General features: G+C 39.7%; 1 long non-coding RNA gene across 8 annotated transcripts in view; it reads left to right on the top strand.

Moving 5' to 3' along the window:
- Positions 1-20,914, top strand: part of LOC125698245 (uncharacterized) — a 352,601-nt gene that overhangs the window by 321,309 nt on the left and 10,378 nt on the right. For all 8 annotated transcript variants that reach the window (XR_007379135.1, XR_007379132.1, XR_007379129.1 and 5 more), the window contains one exon: positions 18,278-18,453. This is a non-coding gene — a long non-coding RNA (uncharacterized LOC125698245). The remainder of the gene's footprint in view (positions 1-18,277; positions 18,454-20,914) is intronic.

Raw genomic sequence — 20,914 nt, forward strand, 5'->3', positions numbered from 1 at the left:
CAGCTAATGTGTCTGGGAATGGGCCTCAGGAGGAAGCACACTTGATGCTGTGTGATTCACCTATCCTATTAGCAAATGGTGGCAAATGAGCCCCCCTAGACCCCTTGAGACTGGAGCTAATAGGGAGGTAATACAGCCTTTCTGTTCCTCCAAGAAAGGAATTCTGGGTAAGTTTTAACCTGTTGTCAAATGGAACATATGCCACGGTTTGGGCTAGGAGAGAGGAAATCTAAATTACCAGGCCTTCAGAGGAGTCTTTTGGAGGGAACAACATGGTGAAAATAATACAGGATTGAGTTAAAGTGATGGTTGGTGTTTGTTGGAGCCCTTGTTTTACTCATCTGTCGAATGGGTAGAACCTCCTCCACGTAGACAGGTCACCATGGGACTTTTGCCAAAGCAGTAGCAGTGCTTTGAGTTCTGCACGTACAGCTGCAATGGCAGTGGTTGTGCATGTGTGAGCAAGTGAATGTTACCAGTAATAACAGACAAAAATCAGTTTGAGTCCCCCTTTTAATTTCAACTTCCCCAGAGTCTGCTGAGCCTGGTGAATTTTAAGGCTTCTTTTTAAGGTGGTAATTACAATTTGTGCACACGTTTGCCTGCCAGGTGGATAGGCTGTTTCTCCTGTGAAATAAAAATGCTGATTCTCCCCTCTTGTCTTGGAGTTAGTTTGCTTCCTGGGGCCCTGCTCTTACAGAAACCTGGGGGCTGGCATCTAGAGAGGAGCTTTCCACCTGCCCTTGGCTGGGATATCTCCAAGGGTGTCCCAGCTGGGCTGGCTGGCTGGCTTGGAAAGCTGAGTTGCTTGATTGGTACTTGGATTAGAGGCACCTAGAGGAGCCCAGGGGAGATCTTTGATGTTCAAATGCTAATGTAAATACCGACAGAGTTATTTCCAAAGCTCGCACAGCTCAATTCCTTTTTACATGCAGACCTAATTTCACAGGTCAGCCAACCCACCTCTGCTATTATCTGGATTTAGCGATTAATAGAGGATTTCAGTAGTTGACTGTGACAAATAGCGACTAGAGAAGGGAGGGAATGAAAAACTGTTTTAAACCAAGGAATGTTTTTTGCAGGTCTTTTTCCCAAAATTTATTATTTTTATGCTGACACTTAAACAACTGTAAACAAATCAAAAACGAGGGAAACCTCTCAACGCAAAGAGTGAAATTCTCTCTCTTTCCTTCAGTTCTCATCTTGCCTATGACTGTGTGCAATATGAATTGTTGGTATGCCCTGTTGAGTCCTTTGTATCCAGCCCTGTACTTTCTATCTAGCACTCATTCACACTTAGCGGAGATGAACATTGTCGGATCAAACTCTGGCACTGAAATCCCGCTGCCTTCCTGGGCTGGCCTGTCCCAGAGGAGGTGGTGTGGTGAAGGACGGCTGCAGGACACGGCCCTCTGTCCCCACAAATAGTCTGTGCTTCCTGCCAAGAAATCAGCTTTCTGGAAAAGGGCTGCTTGCTAATAAAACAGATCTAAATCTGTAAGCGGTGATTAAAGATTGGCCAGTGCTTTCTGCTGGTGCTACTCGAATACTTGCTTTTCTTGCAGACATTAAAAAAAACAAAGCTCCTGCTTATTTTAAATAAGTTCTTGCAGATGAGATAAACCAATGAGAAAAAGTAATATTTGGAAAAGATTCATTTTCTCCCTTATTAAAAAAAAAAAAGCCACCGAAATTGCCTTTTTAAAGCATCAGGCCAGGAATGTACTCTGTTTATATTCAACTTCCAGTCTGTCTGTCTTTTTTTTACTCGTTCAGTGTCATGCCTAGTGAAATAGCTATTCACAGAAAACATGGGATAAATCATTAGTTCCAGTTTATTCTACTTTTTATTTACAGCACAAAATTCTTTACCACTGAACTGAATTGATTGCTGGCCCGGGACTATTTGATTATTAACGTGGGGCTACTTGTGCACTGCTGTGCTTTGTGAGGAAAGGTGGCTTTGGGTGCAGAGTAGTCATGTAAAGGCTTGATCAGTTATATGGGAACGCCTGATGCCTCCTAAAGGTTATTCTGCAGATAACTTGAGATTCAGGAACATGTTTTACCTCTTGCTTTCCATTAATATTTGTTTGTGAAGCAGTGAAAGCTGAGGTCCATTTAAAAAATAAAAAAATAATTAAAAAAATCAGCTGGATTAGTTATATGGAAAAAAATATCTATGGGTTATTTATTGCTTGCAGTAGCATTTTTATTTTGTTTTCCTTTCACTGAGAGGGGAGTCAGGTTGCCAGTTTCACTTTGCATTTAAGATTAGATTCCCTTCCTGGTCCTCCTGGGATTTCTAGCACTAAAATGTGAGGGAGATTTGACCTTTTTTTTTTTAAAGTACTACTTTAAAAATCCCAAATGTAATACTCAAAATATTTGTCAAAGATTGAAAAAGAAATAAATAAAAGATATTGCTTGTTACATTTTGCTTCAGCTCCAGGGTCACAGGGAGCAGGGAAATGCAGCATCACAGGTCCTGCAAAGGTAGAAGTGCATACTGACATCTCTGGTCCTGAGTATAGAAATCTGTGGGTGGGTTGTTCTATTCCAGTTTGGTGCCTTTCTTGCAAAGAAAATACAAGTTGTTTCAGTTTTTTGTTTGTGTAACTGAGAGTTGTCATTCCCCAGCCTTGGTTTTCCCATGTTGGAACAGGATGGAGTAACCGTGTCTGGAGCTCAGCTCTGCAGCCCTGGCTGCAAAGCACCCTTGTCCTGACCTGGCGTTTAGCAGCAGGATCATATTACTAATAAGTGCATGTTTGAGCGCAAATAAAATAAATACATTTTACAAAACTCAGTTTCAAATATTCAGGCAGCTGTCTCTGCCAGTCACCTGCCAGTTTATTGCCTCGAGTCCTTTCCTCCAACTTCAGCTCTTCTTATCCCCTCATTCAGGAGTAAATGACTTTTGTTGTTCTTTTTGTTTACTGCTTTGGCTGAGCACAGAACCCTTCTTGGAAATCTCTCCTTTCCCAAGAATGGTACTTTGGCATGTGAAATAATCTGGCTTTAGAGAAAGGGGGGAGGGAAAAAAAGAAAAAAAAAAAAAAAAAAAGGAAAAAAACATTCCCACAACATTTCCAGTATTTTTGTCCCACTGAAGGGGAAATTGGGAAATAAAAAAGATAAAAAAATAAAAAAAGAAGGCTGGATTCATCAGTTGTTGAAGTGGCAGAATAAATCTATTCATTAAAGAACACAACATTAGGGAAAATCCGATAACAATATTGAAGGTTTATTTTCAGTGGATTCATCTCACGTTCGGATATGTTGTTCAGGACCTTTCCTAGTGCTGTCTGGGGGAAGGGGGCAATTTTTTTCCCTTTTTTCTATAGTGGTAAAAGTTCCTTTAGTGAGGGCACTGTCCTCTGTCTGGACTCCTGACCTGTAACTTTACTTACAAGTTCTACCTAACAAGCTGTTGTCATGTATGTGTGTGTGTTCCTATAAATAAGTAAATTCTGTGTTCCTAGTAACTGCATCGGTAGTTTCCAAATTTACTGAAACACAAGCTCATTGTTAGCTCCCTGAATTGACTGTGAACAACTGTGTTTTCATGAGCCATCCTAAATCTTTATAGTCAAACTGGTGATGGAAACAATGCTTCCATTGACCACGCTGAGAACTCTGAACTTTACAGACCAGATGAGTACATCATCTAACCGTGCTTCTCTGTTTTGGCCTTTCTAAGTCACAGCAAATTCCTTTGCTTTCTCCAGTTTTATGACAATTCCCCACGCCCTATGATTTTTGCTCTTCTTCCCTGACCTCTGTCTGGTGTTTCCAAGTGTTCCTGCTGACGAGATGTCCAGCACACATCACAGAATTGCAGGTATGCTTATAATGGAGATTTGGCACAGAAGCCAATGGCAATTTCATGCACATGCTTCTGAAGGAATAATTTGACCCCAAGGAAGCCTACAGTTAGACATGGGTGGCACGCATTTGATACCTGTGTGCATTTTTAATTATAGCAAGGTGTGTGTAATTAAAAATGAAGTGCTCGTTTCACTGCTATGTTGTTTTACTGGAATATTTGAAACGCTGGAATAATTGAAATGAGTGGAGATGTGCCCTAGTGGAAGTAATGTAAAACTGCAGCAGGAGGAATGTAAAAGTATTCTCCAGTAAGTTTTCAGTGTTGACAAGTCAAAGAGTTGCACTGGAGGGGAAGTCATCTCACTGTGTACATCTCACAGCTCCATAGGATGAGCACATGGGCAAACACATACTACGTTTTCGTCATTGATCAACCAGACTCGTGACCTTTTCAGACAGAGGAATAATTGGCAGATTTAACTAACAATGAATTGATCCCATTATTTAGTATAGAATATTCTACTGATTTCGAAAGAGATGCTTATTAAAGAGGCCAGGTACTTTCTATCAGTGTCGTGCGTATGCAGGCGAGCAGGGCTCTTATATGGCATCTATGCCAATAGCAGGACAAGTCATAAACACAAACCTTCACACACAGCTAGGTCTCCAAAGATCCTGTTTGCCAATTACAGTAATGCTGATGACATATCTAGTTTAACGCACACAGCATTAAAATAGTCCCCCCCTTTTCTAGGGAAATCTAATTACACCAAGACCAAGCACTCAATCAAACCTGTTATTCTGTGGCTAAACAGCCCAGTGTTAATGCAATTTGAGGAGATCTAGGCCGTGACTGGGAACGTCATGTATTAACAATATCTAATGGGAGCTCCCGTAGGTAAATGAATATGCTAACAAGCAAGGTCGCTGCTAAATCTAATATCTTTAAGCTGTTTAATTCCAAACAGTCCCTTAATAAATCAATTGACCGGGAGAGCTGATGCCCCTATCAATTATTCAAGAGGGCAAATAAATATTTCAGATGATTTGATAGGAAGGCTAGTGCTGGTCTTATAGAAAGCTTTGCATTTCATTAGCCTCTTGCTAAAAGTTTTATAATGTGCAGAACAGTGGTGGTTCTTCTTTATCCAGAAACCCCAACTATGGGAAAGAAGAGGCTGAGGTATCCTGCTTCAGCCGTGTAGTTTGTCAGGGCCTCGATGACAGCTGACTTGAGAAGAGGTGGGAATAGAATCAGGCTTCCTAGTGACAGCTCCTCCAGCCCAACAAATAACGGAAGGAAAATCAGAGCACATTTTCATTTCTGGGGAATCCAAAAGGAAAGTAATCTAAAGAAGCTGGGATTAGTGGTTAATACCATGTGCCATGCTGCCTTTTGTAAACGAGGGAAGTCGTTTGTGTTTGCACTGGATCATTTGTGTGTTTATGTTAACACTGAGCCGTGATTCAAGTTTGCCAAATGCAATTCCCTTGAAGGAAAAGCAGAGTTATTAAAAGAGGTGCTGCCTGTAATTGATCTGCATTAAGTAAGTGAAGCTTGCAAAGTGCTTGAGATACTTGGCTGAAAGAAGCCAAGAGTGCCAAATATTATTCTATAAGAGCAAAGTATTATCATTGTATCTGAAAAAATTGCTGATCATTGAAACATGTGGTTTATTATAAAATCAATAAAGATGAAGTTACAAGAGAGAGAGAAAATGTTACCTGTCGCTAGAGAACAAAGAAGAAGAGGGAAGTCCCTGAGGAAGCTTCTTGTTTAAGTGTGTGTAAATTTGCTTGCCTCCGTCCAATCCATTTATACCACTAATACTGATTAATAGTCAATGATTACTTAACAAGCATTTCAGTTTATGAAATGAAATCTGTGCCATGAAAAAAAAAATCTGTTCCATCATGCGTTCACTAGGTCTGTATATAGAAGTATCTCCCTGTGATGACAAGTCAGGGACTACAACCCTGCCATAGCTGTCTTGCCCAAAATATCTCCTCCATGGAGTGTCCCTACAGGAATAGGGAGAAGAAATTAGCTTAGGATGTGTATTGACACCAAAGCCTCCCGTAGAGTTTGAAGGATGTTTTGCAAAGATTTCTTCCCCACTTCAAGGGGCATTCTATAGTGTGAGAGAGAGATGATCCAGCCGTAAGAGAACTGCTGGTGGGGGTGAGGTTTAAAAATGTGATGCAAAGGAAGACTTAAAATCATGTTGGGCATACACTTTCTGAAGGTTGGCTAGAAAAGCACCTGACAATCCAGAGTGGGTTCTCAGCAGAAGCAGTCTGCCTTACGCCTCCTCTAGGATAGGCTTTTGGTTTCTTTCTTCCTGAATAGCAAGATCCATAAAAAAAAATCACTGAATGAAGATCTTCTATGACAGAAGTTTTACATTGCAAATTACTCAGCGAAGTATAAAAGAGAAACCTCAGCTGCTCAAAATCGTATCTTAAATTTGGTTTATTTGGTTTGGTTTATTTTCAGCCTTGTGACTCAATGGAGTAAACGCTCTATGTGAAATCGAAAGTAAAATCTGGTCAGGTTTAAAATCAGATTCAGGGATTTCAGCTCCTGAACTAACTTTTTACTTTGCCTCAGAATACCATGTTATTATGTGTGTGTCAGAGCGAGCCCAATGTGCCAAAGAAAAAATGCATGGAGAACTGGGAAGAGGAAGTAGGCTACACGTTTTAAATATAAAAGCAGTACGGGATATTGAGACAGTGGAATTAATAACTAAATATAAAAATTTGCATCCTAAAATGCTAGATTTTCTGTTTCTACCTGTCTACATTTTCAGTCTGTGACAGATTGTAGATTCTGTTATACCTGGAGACCTTGAGGAGGGTATTTGGAGGATTTTATGAGCATTTTTATGCAGAAAATCATTCCAGTTATATACTGAATCTTCTGTTTCTGAGTAAGGAACGCTGGAGCAAGTACATGACGGACAATCAGGTTCAGACATTATTGAAGTCTTCAGGTTGCCTTTACTCTGATCATTTTAGGCTTCCATGAACTGCAGGGCCTGTACCCATGGAACTAACCACTGAAACTCTTCTGTGGTGTTCTGTCAGCAAAGCTGGTCCTCGTACTGAAAGTGATTGTGCAAATGTGGTACCTTGCAGAAGTGCATGGAGATGATGTTGACGTCAGTTTTGTCGTTTTGTGCCTTCTATTTTTTTTTTTCTTTTAAGCAATACATTGAGAATAATAATGAGGAAGTGCTCATCTAACTCATTCACAAGGTTCTACCTGCCATCCCTTACGCTCAATGAGTATGTGAGGGCACTGTTAGGCGTATGTGCATGTAAATTACCTCTAACTGCACATCTCTATTATAGGCAATTACACTAATGTGCTGGAATGATACATTTAGTGTCTCAGAAGATAGAAACTGGGTGGAGGGCAGACTGATTTGAGGATCAATCTGGATGAAACAAAGAATGGTATTTATTTGGCAGATCGCTGGGGAGAGCTGGCTAAAACTGCAGAATGAGATAATATTAGCCATTTGATAAGTGAGGTTTGCTATTATTTGGTAGTCTTATTTGCTTTTTTTTTTTTTTTAAATAATAATAATGCTTGTGTGTTTCTAGGCTAAGGTTGGGAACTCCTGCTGTCTCTCTGTGTAATTTGTCATTATGAGTTGGCAACCAAGGAATGTGCTAAATATTTAGAATCTGTGCCTCAATTCTGCTGTCAGAATTTGGGTTTGCTTGCTCATATGTACAAGAAAGACCTCAAAATGGCTACCTGTGAGCAAGAAAAGGTGATGTCAGCATTGTCTATGTGGTTTCCAGCAAAACTATGAAGTGTCTGGTTTTGGATGCGAGGAATTCATTGCATTTGCATCTCTATGTATTCACCTCTGTGAATTTAAACTCCTGAAATACTTCTTGAGAGACAATTTTAGTTGGCTACAAAAAAAAAAAAAAAAGGCTGAATCATAGCAGAAAAACTTTTTGGTTTGTTGGATGTTTGTTCCATCCTGGCTGGCTTTGAGTGTTGAGCTAAATTCTGAGAGTTTTCATGCTTGAGGCTCAAATGCTTTAATTGGAAGTTATGGGAATAAAGTTCTCTCTACTACAACTGCCGTCAACACAGAGCCTTGAGATGTGGAGAGAAAAAATTCTTGATTAAAAGCACCAACAACCCCCTTGACTACCTCCTTCCAGAGTATCGCCATGACTATGATTGCTGCTGCTGCTTGTTTGTGTTGTAGACTTACCCTTACCATAAGAGTATTTGGGAAGAGACAGAGAAAAACTGTATGAAGTTACCTATGAACAAGCAAGTGACATGTGTGGTTGTATCACTAGCTAATGCTGATAATATCGCATGAGTGTTCTAGTTTTGTAATTGTGGATTTAGATGTTGTAAGTCTTGCAGCAAGATTGGGACAGAGGATTTTCACATTACTGGTTTCTATTTCAAATACACAGACTTGAGATGGCAGTGACATATTAGAGATTATTATCTGATAATACAACATATCTTGATCAGATCGACTTATGCAGGTAATTTGTTCTACTGGAAGCAGAGAGAATCTAAATACAGAAAACAGGCTCATGAAAATGCATAGTGAAATGAAAGAAAATTGGAAAAAGTAAGCAATCCAGTTGTCTTCTATCTCTGTTACAATAAAGCATTAGTGCTAGTTTCCATGGCAGCTTAAAGAAATCCTGCACACTACAACTTAACACAGGACGCCCTGCAAATGTTGTAGTGGTCAGAAGTGATGGTCGCCCTTCTGGGAATAAAAGTGCTTGATAATGCTGACTGTGTGATGGTGACAGAGTGAGCACACTTCAGAGTGGCACTGGTGACTGTGACGTGAAAGGGGCATGGGGCACAAGGCACAAGATCAAATGGCAGAACAAATCTATGCGTATTTGTGGGATGCAGGGAGAAGAGGAAAGGGTGGATGGAGGGAAAAGAAAGATAACACTGCTCCCTGTATGGATAAAAGGCAAAAAGTCTTTACGTGCTTTCTGAAGAACTTCCATTTTACTCCAAGGACCTGATCTTTATGGGGATTTGCTTTGCCTCCTACAGGCTGCTTTAAAGAGTTTTCACATTTTATTTTTGGCTGCACCATGAGAGGATTATTTCTTGATGTTTAATAAATGCAGAGAAGAGATCCAAAGGGCTACGCACGCGCACACACACACACACATATGCGTGCAACGTAGATGTCCAGCAGATAAGTGCAGCATTTTGTTTACAAGGAGATATTACACTGGAAATCCTATTAGCAATCAGACAGTCTGCTGGCTGGATTTAATAAACTTCAACCAAAGGAGTTATTCAAGATGGCATATTAACCCCCTAAGGGCTTGGTTTTACACTGTAGATGCAACCAAAACTTCCACCTACACCACATAGCCTGGAGGTAGATATGTTATATGCAGAAGCAGGGTTTTTCCAGCCCAACTGTTTAAAACCAAAATAGAAATTCACGGTGCCTCCAGGTAAGGCCCTTTTATTGCACTTACATCTGCAACGCAGGGATTCTGGTGTATTTTAAATTGTGCCTTGTTGTCACAAAATCTCACCCCAGCCCCAGATCTTAATGCCTACATCTTGTCACTGGAAAGGACAGAGGGACATATACTTTTTCAGGGGACCGATTTGGAAAGGGAATGTAGGCAGACAGACTCCAACCCCTCATCATCCGCTCGTGTAAGACTTGCTGCACCATCATAGCTTAAAGACAACAAGCAGATGGAGAGAAGTAGGATGCAACATACACAAATTAAAAAGTCACAGATGTGGTAGGCACATATTCTATTAGATCTGTCTAGAGTTGCTTGAAAAATGCTGGGGATAAAAATTCAAATGTTAGCAGAAAAAAAACACAGTGCTGCAATATGTAATATTTTAAACATCATCCTCACTTAATTCTTCTCAAGACTGGGGATATACACAGGTGAAACAGAGAGGCTGGGGTTGGAAAACGCTGTGATGAGGACTACAAAGTTGAATGTACAGATCTGTAACATATAAAAGTTGTTTTTTATTTTAAGTGCCTGAGAGCTTGTGTCCTGAAACCTGTTGAGTGTTTGTTCTCTTACGTACTGTCTGCAAAGATCCTGCAATCTGTAATCAACTTGGAGATTTAAAACTTTAGTATTTTCAGTAAGTAGTTAGGTTAATTGAAAATATAGACTCTGGTCCTTAACAAGAAGATTCGGATCTGAATTTTGTTCTGGGCAAGTGCCTCATTATCACAGGATTAGAAAATACTAGAATGATGCAATACTTTATTTCTTTTTTACTTCTCCTTTTTTAATTCTTTTTTCTAGACTTTATCTATCATGCATTTTGAGCTATTATCAGCACTTGCACTCACGGTTTATGACTCCCAGTGTATTTAAAGTCAGTCCTCTCCCCGTCTGCATTTCTAACTGTATATCTTTTCCTGAAGATGAATCATTTAGCACCATCACTCTGATTTTCATTCTCTTTTACTCTCTGTGAACTGAGTTGGTTTGACAAATTCTGATGCTGCCTGAAAATATCTGGCTTCGTTTTATAATATTATTTATTTTTATAGCCAAAAGCCTAGCAGGTGAAGAAAAAAAATGACGACAATTTGGTAAATAATGAACACAGGGATGACATATTGTTTTTCTGCAATGAGGAATAAATGCACTTTATTAAGTGACCTTTCCTCCAGTGGCTGCCAAGAAATTGGAGATAATAAAGCTTTTACTTGCAGAGGAATTTAGTTGAGAGGAGGTATAGCTTAAAAGAAAGGTCCATTGCTTTATTAAAACCTTGTTGCAGTGACATCAGTATGAGACAAAGTGTATTATTGAGACTATTTGTATTGCAGTTTGGTCTTTCTTTAAATTTCTTTATTTTTGTAAATCCTCTGTTTTAATTACTGTTGCAAATGAAAGTTTAATTCCCCACCCTGATACTTTTCTAATTTGGAAACGCTTATCCTGTGTCTTGCTTTCCTCTTCCTTTTCTTTTCAGGAGATGCAGCTTACTTGCTGTGAACTGCCCTGGGCTGGTGCGTGCGTGTGAGTGCCAGCTGCTCATGTTTAGCATCGAATCCTTGTGCGATCACAAGCAACTTAATCAGCTTTGCATCTAAAGGGGTTACCATCACTGATGACTGACAGACATCTTTCCACTGGTTTCAGTGTATTAAAAGTCCAATTGAAAGTGGCAGGATGGCTGGGAGAGGATGAGGTGATTCTCTGTGTATGTGCGATGATGAATCTTTGGTGTGGGTGACCTCTAGGAAAGAGTCATCCCTCTTGTAGGCTGTGCCCAGAGTGATTGCACAACTAAGGCACTTCTATTGTCACTCTATGTTTGTGTGGTTTAAAGCTTTTATATGGCAGGTGGGAGCTTTAGTTCTAGGAGAAGGTTTCTTTGGATATAGTTGTATTATCTTGCATGAGAGGACAGAAGGTTTTGGCTCAGTAACTGGAGATACTCTTGGTCTCGATGGGTGAAATTCCCTTCATGCACTTTGTTTCTTTCCACAATTAAGAATATCTTCCGGTAGTATCTTCTACTCATGGAACTTGCACTCAGGGCCCAGAGATGTGAGTCAGCGGGAGCGAAGCACCTCTTCTCACAGGGTGAAACGTGTTCCTTAACCTCATGGTAGGGATGGACTAGCTTACATGCCAGGCTAATCATCCAATGGCCAATTCCTGGGGGAAGATAAAGCCAAAGCAGATCTAGCTGATGAGATCTATGGCCTTGCTGACATGAAAGAGAATAGATTAGGGACAAACTGTGCATTAGAAAATCTTGTTTGGACCCAGATACTAACTGCAGGTATATGTATGTATTGTAAAGGATGTCAGATCTCACCTTAAATATGTATGAATGAAAATGAGGTTGGCTACTGGTGAGGGAGACTGGTAAAGGAATCAGAATGTGAGCCCTCAAACCCATTTTGAAGATTTCCACCACCCCCTACCTTCACCCAAGTTACTAAAAGCATCAAGGTAGAGAAAAAGAATCAGAGATATAAAATGCAAGTCGCACTTTTTAATAGATTTTTCTTGCTTTTCCCCAAAGGGTTCAGCTGCAGAGAAAGAGTGGAACATAATAATCCTTAGCATTTATATAGCACTTTACATTTCCAAAGCTCTGTACAAACATTAACTGATCAATCTTCACAACACCCCTGTGAGTTAAGGATGTATGATTAACCCCGTTTTACATTGGGGGAAGCCATAACATTTCAGAGCCTGACTTCCCCATCCCTCCCGAGGTGTGTGGCTCTTGCCAATCCTGCTAGTTTAAACAGGAGCTGTGCCTGATGCTTCTGAACACTGGGTGCTTCGCAACAGCCTCGGGGCTACATTGCCAGCCTGTGGCTGATGATCCAAAGGATCCGTCTTCCCCTCCCTGCTGTCTCCTGCTGATGCTCTTGCACACCTTTATCTTTCAGCCTCCTTGCTGGAGTGGTACTAGTGACTGGAATTTCAAGAGGCAAAACCATACCTGGTTGACATACCTATTTGAATATTGTAAAATCGTCTTTATTTGGAACCCCTAGGGAAAAGCCTATTACCCCAGTGTCTTTTCCTTTTTCTTCCTTTTATTTTCCTCTTTTTCCAAAACCTGGAGTGATTTAAAATGAAATGTAATCCTATATTGAGTGAAAGCACACAAACACAATGATATGTCTGCTACTCAATGCCTTTCTTCCCTTTTTCAATCTTGATAATTTTCTGTGTTTTAGGGAAAATGGCAAGTAGAGTAGGGGATTAATGCAAAAAATGCTTTTTTTTCCCCTAGCATAGAACAAAATAGATGTCTTCAACATGAAATCTTGGTGTAAATTGTTGAACTGTATTAGCCTTTTAATGCTTCCTTAGTTTATGTTCTCTGAACATGGGATACTTCTTACAGCCAAGCTCTGCTTTTGCAGGAAATGGAACTGTGAGGCAATGCTGTCATTTTGCTTGGCTCCTCGTTTTGCTCCTAGGCTTTGGTCACCTGACCCACAGGTGCATCCACATTAAATCATGCTGGCTTTCCTTTAGGAAAAAGAAAACACACCCAAGTGTGGCCAGAAGAGATTTTTTCCGATGTCATGTCTTACAGTCAGGGATGGCTCCATGTAACTTGCAGCTGGATCACCAGGATGGGAGCAGACATTAACAGAGGACCTCAGCTTCACTGTACTCTGTACTGCAGAGCTTTGAGAAGAAGCTTACTGCCACTTGGTCTTCATCATCAATGTTCACCCCTTTAGGCATCCTAATTAGCTTGAAGAATATTGAATCTAGTCAGGGTTTCTTGCTCTCCTCTATCTTAATTAGGTGTTAAGGAGGTAGAAAGAGGGTTCGAAATAAGATTGATGGAGAAAAGAGATGGATGACCAGTCCCCTGAACATGTATGTTTTTGTTTGTTGGTAAAACAAGTTTAAGAATTTTCTCAAAGGTCATTGCTTTGAGTATTTTCTATGTATATTCATTATTTACTTACCTGGATACTACAGTAATAGGAAGCTCTGGATTCATACTCTATTTCTGGATGAAAACTGCTACTTCTTTGCTGGAATATGACCTGTGGCCTATTTCTTTTCTTGTGTATTATTGAATCTTCTGATTTGGGAGCTGTGCAAAACAGCTTTTCATTCTGAATGCTAATCAAAAGGGTGCGTTAATTAAATATACTTCTAATGAAACTAGTTTGAAATGAGACATGAGGAGCTAGAGTCTGCCCCTTCTTAAGATAATGAAAGAGATTGAAAGGATTAAAATTTCTTTGGTGGGGAAGCTGGTGGCTGATTTAGGGATGAGCATTATTGTCATGAAAGCTTACAAAATAAGATCATCTTCTGATATCTGTTGTACCTGAAGTCAGCAGAGTCCCTCCAGATTTGCAGTGGTGGAAGAGAGGCTCTGCATTTGGGCCCCGACTACTTAAAAATATGTAGTTGCCCTTTAAGATGTAAATCTATTGAAATCCAACCTTAGACATTGCCAGGGTCACTCTGCTTATTACTTTATGACATTTCCAGATTAAAGGTGCAGTGGGGGCTCACATTAATTTGCTTTATGTTTGACTAGAAATGCTTCCCATCACTATTAGAGCACACTTGGAGCTCTCTTCATTTTAGAACGCTTGTCAGTCATTTGAGAATGATATGCCCTACGTCTGGGATGAATAAGCACATCATATATTAGGCAGAGGCTTTTTCTCTGGAGAAGCTCAAAAGAACTGACAACTACTTCCAAGAAGGTGAATAGCATACACAAGGCCCAGCGGCTGAATGAGGGAGGAGTGAAGAAATATTCTGCTAAAACATAATCTGCTGTGTTGATTGAAAGTATCCAGGCAGTTTTCTCATGACAGCAGTTTTTAAAGACTCAGTTCTATGGGAATGGAGAAGAAATGGGGACCAATGCTTCCACATACACCTCTAGTCTGCGGTGGGTAGCAAAGAGATCTTCCATAGAGAGCCTGTAGATGTCTGTGCAGTCCACAGTGTTTCAGACTACGGATCACCCTGTAGATTTAAAGGAGAGGGAAAAGCCTATTCCAGACAGAGAACATTGTTTATTTTGTATTTCACTTTTTTTTTTTTTTAAATAATAAGTTCTATAATTTGTTTCAATAATTTCCATCTTGAAATCTTTTCTGGTTTTGATATCTATTTAGCAGCTGCATGAGTGTTAGGCCTTTATGGGAAAAAAAAATTAGATATGAGGGTGAGAATGACAGAGTATCCAGCATTAACACTCATTGGGTGTTAATTCATTTCTGGGTAGTATTAAAGGATCCCTCCCATGGGAAGTATTTTTACCTTGTTTACCAACAGGAAAATGCTATCTGTGGTTTTGCTGATGCTGCTCTACTGGGGCAGGACTTCTGCTGAATGTCGCAGCAAATATCCCTTTATGGTTCTTCAACCAAGTGACCTCCCAGGGAAGATGTCTGGGTCATAACTCCCACAAAAACTGTATGTGGGGGAAAGCAAAAGGAAACACATCTCAGTATTTTTCTTTTAAAACTTTGGCGCTGTTTGAACATGAAACTTGGAGTCAGTTGCTGAAACACCTTCCTCTAGAAACACAGGGCCTGATTCTGAGGGAGATGAGTGAAGTCCTCATACCTCAAAGCCACAGAATTGTAAGTACTGCCAAAACAGGATGGGCCTGAGCCTTTACTTATACATAGAGCGAGTGGAATTGCCTGTGGATTTGACATTCATTTGACATAGCTTGTGCTTTTACATGTCTGGCTTTCCTCGCCAAGGTTTCATAGGATTGTGCACTTCAGTCCAAACTGCTGAATTTCGTGCAGTTTAATTATACCTCACTTTTAGTTATACCTTTCTATGTTTTCATATAGCAATCATTTTTTTATTTAAACATCTATTAGGCCATGTATTTATTTTTCTATAATCAGCATTTATCCTCTGAATACGTTCTCTGAGGGATGTAATGACAACATAGCTAAAGTACCATCAAAAATATGACACTCCTGTGGAGGGAAATTAGAACCGTAATGAACAACACAGAGGCTCTCAATTTTTTACGCACAATTAATATGGCTCCTTGCAAAGTATGTCATAAGGACTCTGAGTTTCCAGCAGGTCTGTGTGTCTGTCTTAATGGCTGTGACCAATTCACCTATTCCTGCTCAGCACCTCTCCAAAAGAAATAGAAACCCTCTGCAGCTGCAGATCCGCGTTCTCCCAACAGCTTCAGCCACCCTCACTGCTATAATTCTCTGGAGAATCTGTCTCTATTTTCTGCTCTACATGATATCCTAAAACATTTTACAGGGCAATATAAGCTGGTAAATACTCACATTTTCACAAAATGAGTGTAAGAACTGCAGCAACCAAGTGACTTGTGCATACCTACTTTTAGCTCTTAAGTGCTCCATCCTCCCTCACTCCTCCTTCAGCTTAATGTCCTAACCTCAGTGATCCGCAGAATTATATAGCTTAATATATGGCTGAATCCATTCCTGAGATTTTATCTTTCCTTATATTAACTTATCCATAGATGATCTTGCAGTGATGGCATATGTTGGAGACAGTCATTTTTAAAGCCATCTGCAGCTGGTTCTTGTGTGAATGCTGTACCCAGCAACTCATGATTCCTCTTCACTACTAATTATTTCCTATGGCTTTTAATACTGCTCTGAGTCTTAGAATAGCTCTGAATGATGATAGACATATATTATTATTACAGGTTGTATTAAGCAGCCGTAGCTCAAGTTCTAATTACATTACCCTTCAGCCACAGCAGCAGTAACACTTGGTTTGGTTCTTGAGTTTCTAGGAATAATCTCACCAGTACTTCTTAGTTAGACTGCAAGGTCAGGGAGAAAGGAAATTCTTCTGCCCCTTTCTTTTCACGTAGGATCTGAGAGGATATATTGTAAAAAAGGACAAAACTGGTCACGAAAAGAGAGGATTAAAATGAGAGGCTCCATGCGATGCATGCTAACTCCCTACATCCTCACAGGGATAGGAGCTGCAGTGTGATTCTACTCCAGAAAGACATCCCATGAGAAGTGAGTTCTGTGGAAATGAACCTGGTCTAATAGCAAGCGGGTGCATTTTTGGCTGCTTGAATTCTGGGGCTGATCCACAGAGCTTCAGGGAAGATATGACTGAAAATTTCTAAATCCATCCAGCAGAAACCAGCCATATAAACCCCCTCTTGTTCACTGCAAGAGGAAAATACTGTGACATCTCCAGGTCTATTGATTTATTTCCATAAAACTATGATTTTTACTTGATTGCATGAAGTCCAATATAGTGGGATCACTGTCCTGTATTCAAGTAATTATGTCTTTTTTTTGTTTTTTGTTTTTTGGACTGGCAAAAGATCCCCGTGATCCCTATGATTAGCAAAGAAAGGATGGGATATTTGAACTTGGGCACTCAAAACACATCAAAGCCAGGAGTCAGCTAAAATTATTTGCATTTTGTTATTGTTAGTCAGTGGGTGGCCAGGCTCATCATATTTAAAGGGCTGTTAATAACAATTTTGATTTGGGCCTGTAAAATATTTATTGCTGTTTGGTGGTTGTTTATAAATCTTAAGAGAGATATTTTTATGATTTAAAAATGAAATAGAAATATGACAGACATCTCTCAAAAATGTTTTTTATAATTCCTGTGGTATTGGAATGACATGTGCAAACCATAAGGATATGATTTGATTATTTTATGTTTGGTTATCCAAATTCTCAAGCAAATAAACAGCATAAATAACAAAGAGACCATTTCTTTGTTCACAAATTCCTTTATCTGATAATCTCAGGCAGTATAAATAACTAAGGAAAGGTTTTATTATGTAATACTGCACAGCAATATAGCATTGCAGGTTCTTTGGGACAGTGAGTCTCTTTCTACAGTCCCCAGAACATTTTGGCTACTACTATAAACTTATTACAATCCGTTTCTCCACTGTAGGGTTTTCTTACAGTACCTATAAAGGCCAAGCACCTGATAGTAGAATATCTCATTTATATAGCAATTTCCATTCCTCAGTGGTATGAATTTGTACGTATGTATCTGAATGTGCACCAGATGGTTTACATTTGTTATGTATGCTGCTGTGAAAATCAATATGCATGTTTATTAGCAATTTATGATTTTCCGTAAAAATATTAAAAAATGAATAATAATCACTTTTAGGGATAAAAAAAAGCAAAAAACAAAAAACCAAAACAGGTCTAGTTTATCAGCTTGAAAATGAATGAAAAGTACTTTCTTACTGTGTTAATTAATTGCAGTTGACAAAAAGTAGGAGCCTTCACTCCTCCTTCCATGTTACTAATTCCATCCCTCTCTCTCACTCTCTCCCCTCAATTAAATGTATGAGAGTGTCCCCTCCCCTTTTAGAAAGAAGCTTTTAGATTAATCATATTATCTTAAGGTTCCAAATCTCAATGCCTGCGTGACCTTTCTTCCGTTAGAATCCATTATCTTAAACTATCACAATAATCCTGGCTTTAGGGAGGGAGAGCGGGAAGCAAGAATCAAACCTAATAGATGGCAAATAAGATTAATCTATGATCTAAGTGCCGATTACACTTGGCCCTGCCCTTGAACACCCAGGTGTAACCTTGAAATTCACATCCGCTAAGACACTGCAATTGGATTGTGTGTCCCTGAAGGCCTGGAAGGGGCAGCTGGCCAAACTTTACCCATTATTCCCCAGTGAGCCATGAGCTGTCTCAGCCTGCAGCTCTCTTACTTGTGGAATTTGGCAGCGGCACAGCTGAATGTTTGTTTTGGGATGTTTAGCATTTTTTCAGATAAAATAGTTATTTTCAGGTCCTTAATTTTTGTTTGTCAGAAGCAAGCAGCCAGGGAATGGGTGAACTTTTACCTGGACCTCACAAGAGGAGAAAGCTCTCTTTTCAAAATCTGATAAGTCTGCAGAAGAAAACAGAGATATTTTCTTTCTTTATAGGTTGACCTATGGACTCTGCCAAAAAAAATCTTCCATGTGAACTTGAGTTTGCAAGGCCCTTTTTTCTTTCCCAAAAACTCTGTGTTCTGAAAAAGGACATCTGTGACAAGATGGAACTTGGCACCAGTAACTCATGTACTATGGGTGAAGCATGCTCAGAAGAGGCAGACCCAGAGGTAATTTTTCATCATATAACTTTTTAAAGCCATTATTATGGCTTTAAAACATATAAAACATATATTATACGTTTCCTCTGCTGCTGGCAGCTTCAATGGACAGGACAGGATTGATTCGGGTATGGCAGCAGAACTTTTTTCCTTATTTATATGTAAGGCCAGATTCTCAGCTGGGATGAAACAGGGCTAACTTGCTGGCTTTACATTTATCCTGCCTGAGAGACGTCAGCTGGGGAGGTGGCAGTGATGATCAGCTGAAGCCATTTACCCTCCATCAGCTCCATTTGGAGGCAACATCTAAACCCTACAAGGAAGGGCCGATTTTTCTTCGTACCTCTCCTCGCACAGCAATACCCAGTGTGACAACAATTCAGGAGATAAAGAATTAGAAGGAAAACACAATGTAGGAAATGTCAACGTGAAGCACATCTGGTGGCTGGCTAACTTTACAATAGTCATTCGGTAATCTCAAAATTATAGGGATATGGAAGAAGAAAAAGAAAGATAGAGGCAAAATCATACATATAACAGCTACTGCAGTGGTAGCCTGGCAGTATTGGAAGCTGTCTGAGAGGTAAAGCTTTACAGCTTCCAGTGGTGAATCTATCAGAGGACCAAGAGAGCCCCGACCTGCCAGGATACTAGCAGTGATGTTGGGAGATGTATGAAAGATGCAGTTTCCTTCATGCACAGAGAACTGTTGCTTTGCTGCTCCTTCACCTTCTTTGCCAGCTTATGAACATTGGCTCTCATTGATCTCATATGATCTCATATGAACATTGGCTCTCATTGATTAAAAGCTTCCATTGCTGTGGCGACAATCTGTAAACAGCATGGTACAGTTTGTCACTATTTTCCTTGCCCAGAAGCTGGTCTAATAGGACTTTTGTGTGCTATGTGGGTATGTAAATAAAAGAGGAGATACCTGACCCAACTTTTATTTAATTTAAAAAGAAATCAATGAAAAAGGGGGAAAAAAAAAAGTTACAAAATGGACTGGCCAAGTGGACTTTGATCAAAAATTAAATCTGCTCTCACTAGTATTGATTAGTAACATAACTTCTCTCTCAATTCTCTTTGTGAGTACATGAAAATCTACTGGTGCTAAAGGTGCCTGAACTTGTACTGTTGTGAAATGTTGCAATCGTGGGCTACCAGGCTAAATAATCAAAACAAGTATAAATCTGGTATAAGATCTCTATTAATTCTACAAAAAGGCTTCATAAAGTATTTGAATTTTATGGATATGTCTCTTTAGAGTCCTATAGGCTAAGCACCCAGCCACAAACTGAGCTTTCCTGAAATTGGAGTAACTGAAGAGCTGGATACCGTCCCATTCTGAGCAGTTGATCCGGTCTGCAGGCAGCTATGAACCAATAGCTGGGACACTCTGAAATATGGAGTGTAAAGCAAAACTTGTAGACAAGAATGAGGATGATGATGGGCTGCCAGGAGGATGCCCAGGATGTGTGATGATACCTAGAAACAACCAGAATACACCAACGCTGTGTCTTCTGTCCAGAGAGGGTTAACTTGCACTTGCAGCAGGCAGCGTCATGCCATTAAGTCAGGGAGAGTAATGAAATTTCATTTAATTTGTCAGGAAGAAAGTGCTAATGTTAAAAGGCATTTAATAAAAAGGGGGAGATTCTTTGAAAGGAAGCCTTTAAGTAATTACTTCAAGTGTCTTAGGCCTACTCACCAGAATATTTACATTAGTGTCTCCCAGCGCCAAAGTGTAATTAAATTAGTGCAGCATTTACATTCCGTCCTGGTTTTTTAGAAGTGTGATTTTATTAACAATTCTCAAAAAAAAAAAAAAAAAAAAAAAAAAAAAAAAAAAGGAAAGCCAGTCTTGATTTAATCAAATCAGGTGTTAGTATTTTTTGTAATATTTTCACTGAGAAAACTGTCTTGGAGAAGGTGGAGCAAAGGAAAGAAAACTTGATCTAAGTTTTGAGTTCTACTTGGAGAAATGCTGTTTCTTTTCTCTGCCCTGGGACTGAAGTGGAAAACTCTGTCCAACACTGTACAGACTACAAGAGTCACCTGGTGGAGTTTTGAGTGTAAATCTGTTTTTTGTTTTTGTTTTCTGTTTTTTGTTTTTTCACAAAATGCTGAGGTGCATGTGTGAGAAGGACAGACGAAGATAGAGTAGCGAAGATGGCAGCAGAATGAAGAAATAAGACATAGCCTGGGGGTTGCTCATCTCATGGTGATGAACCAGACTTAACATCAGGAGATAAGAAGCTGCAGAATACTAGAAAATCTGCTTTGCATTTTTAACTGCTAAAAATTATTTTTGGGGGGAAAATGTATATGTAAGACCCTTCCAGAATAGGACAACTTTTCCACCCTGGAGTACATGGAATATGTTCTATTTTCGTTAGCTTCATCAGAAATGTGGCATCTTAAAAGTCAACTAAAACACAAAAGAGAGAGAGAGAGAGAGAGAGAAAGA

Source organism: Lagopus muta, chromosome 10, assembly GCF_023343835.1.
Source record: "Lagopus muta isolate bLagMut1 chromosome 10, bLagMut1 primary, whole genome shotgun sequence".
In the NCBI taxonomy this organism is placed as follows: domain Eukaryota; kingdom Metazoa; phylum Chordata; class Aves; order Galliformes; family Phasianidae; genus Lagopus; species Lagopus muta.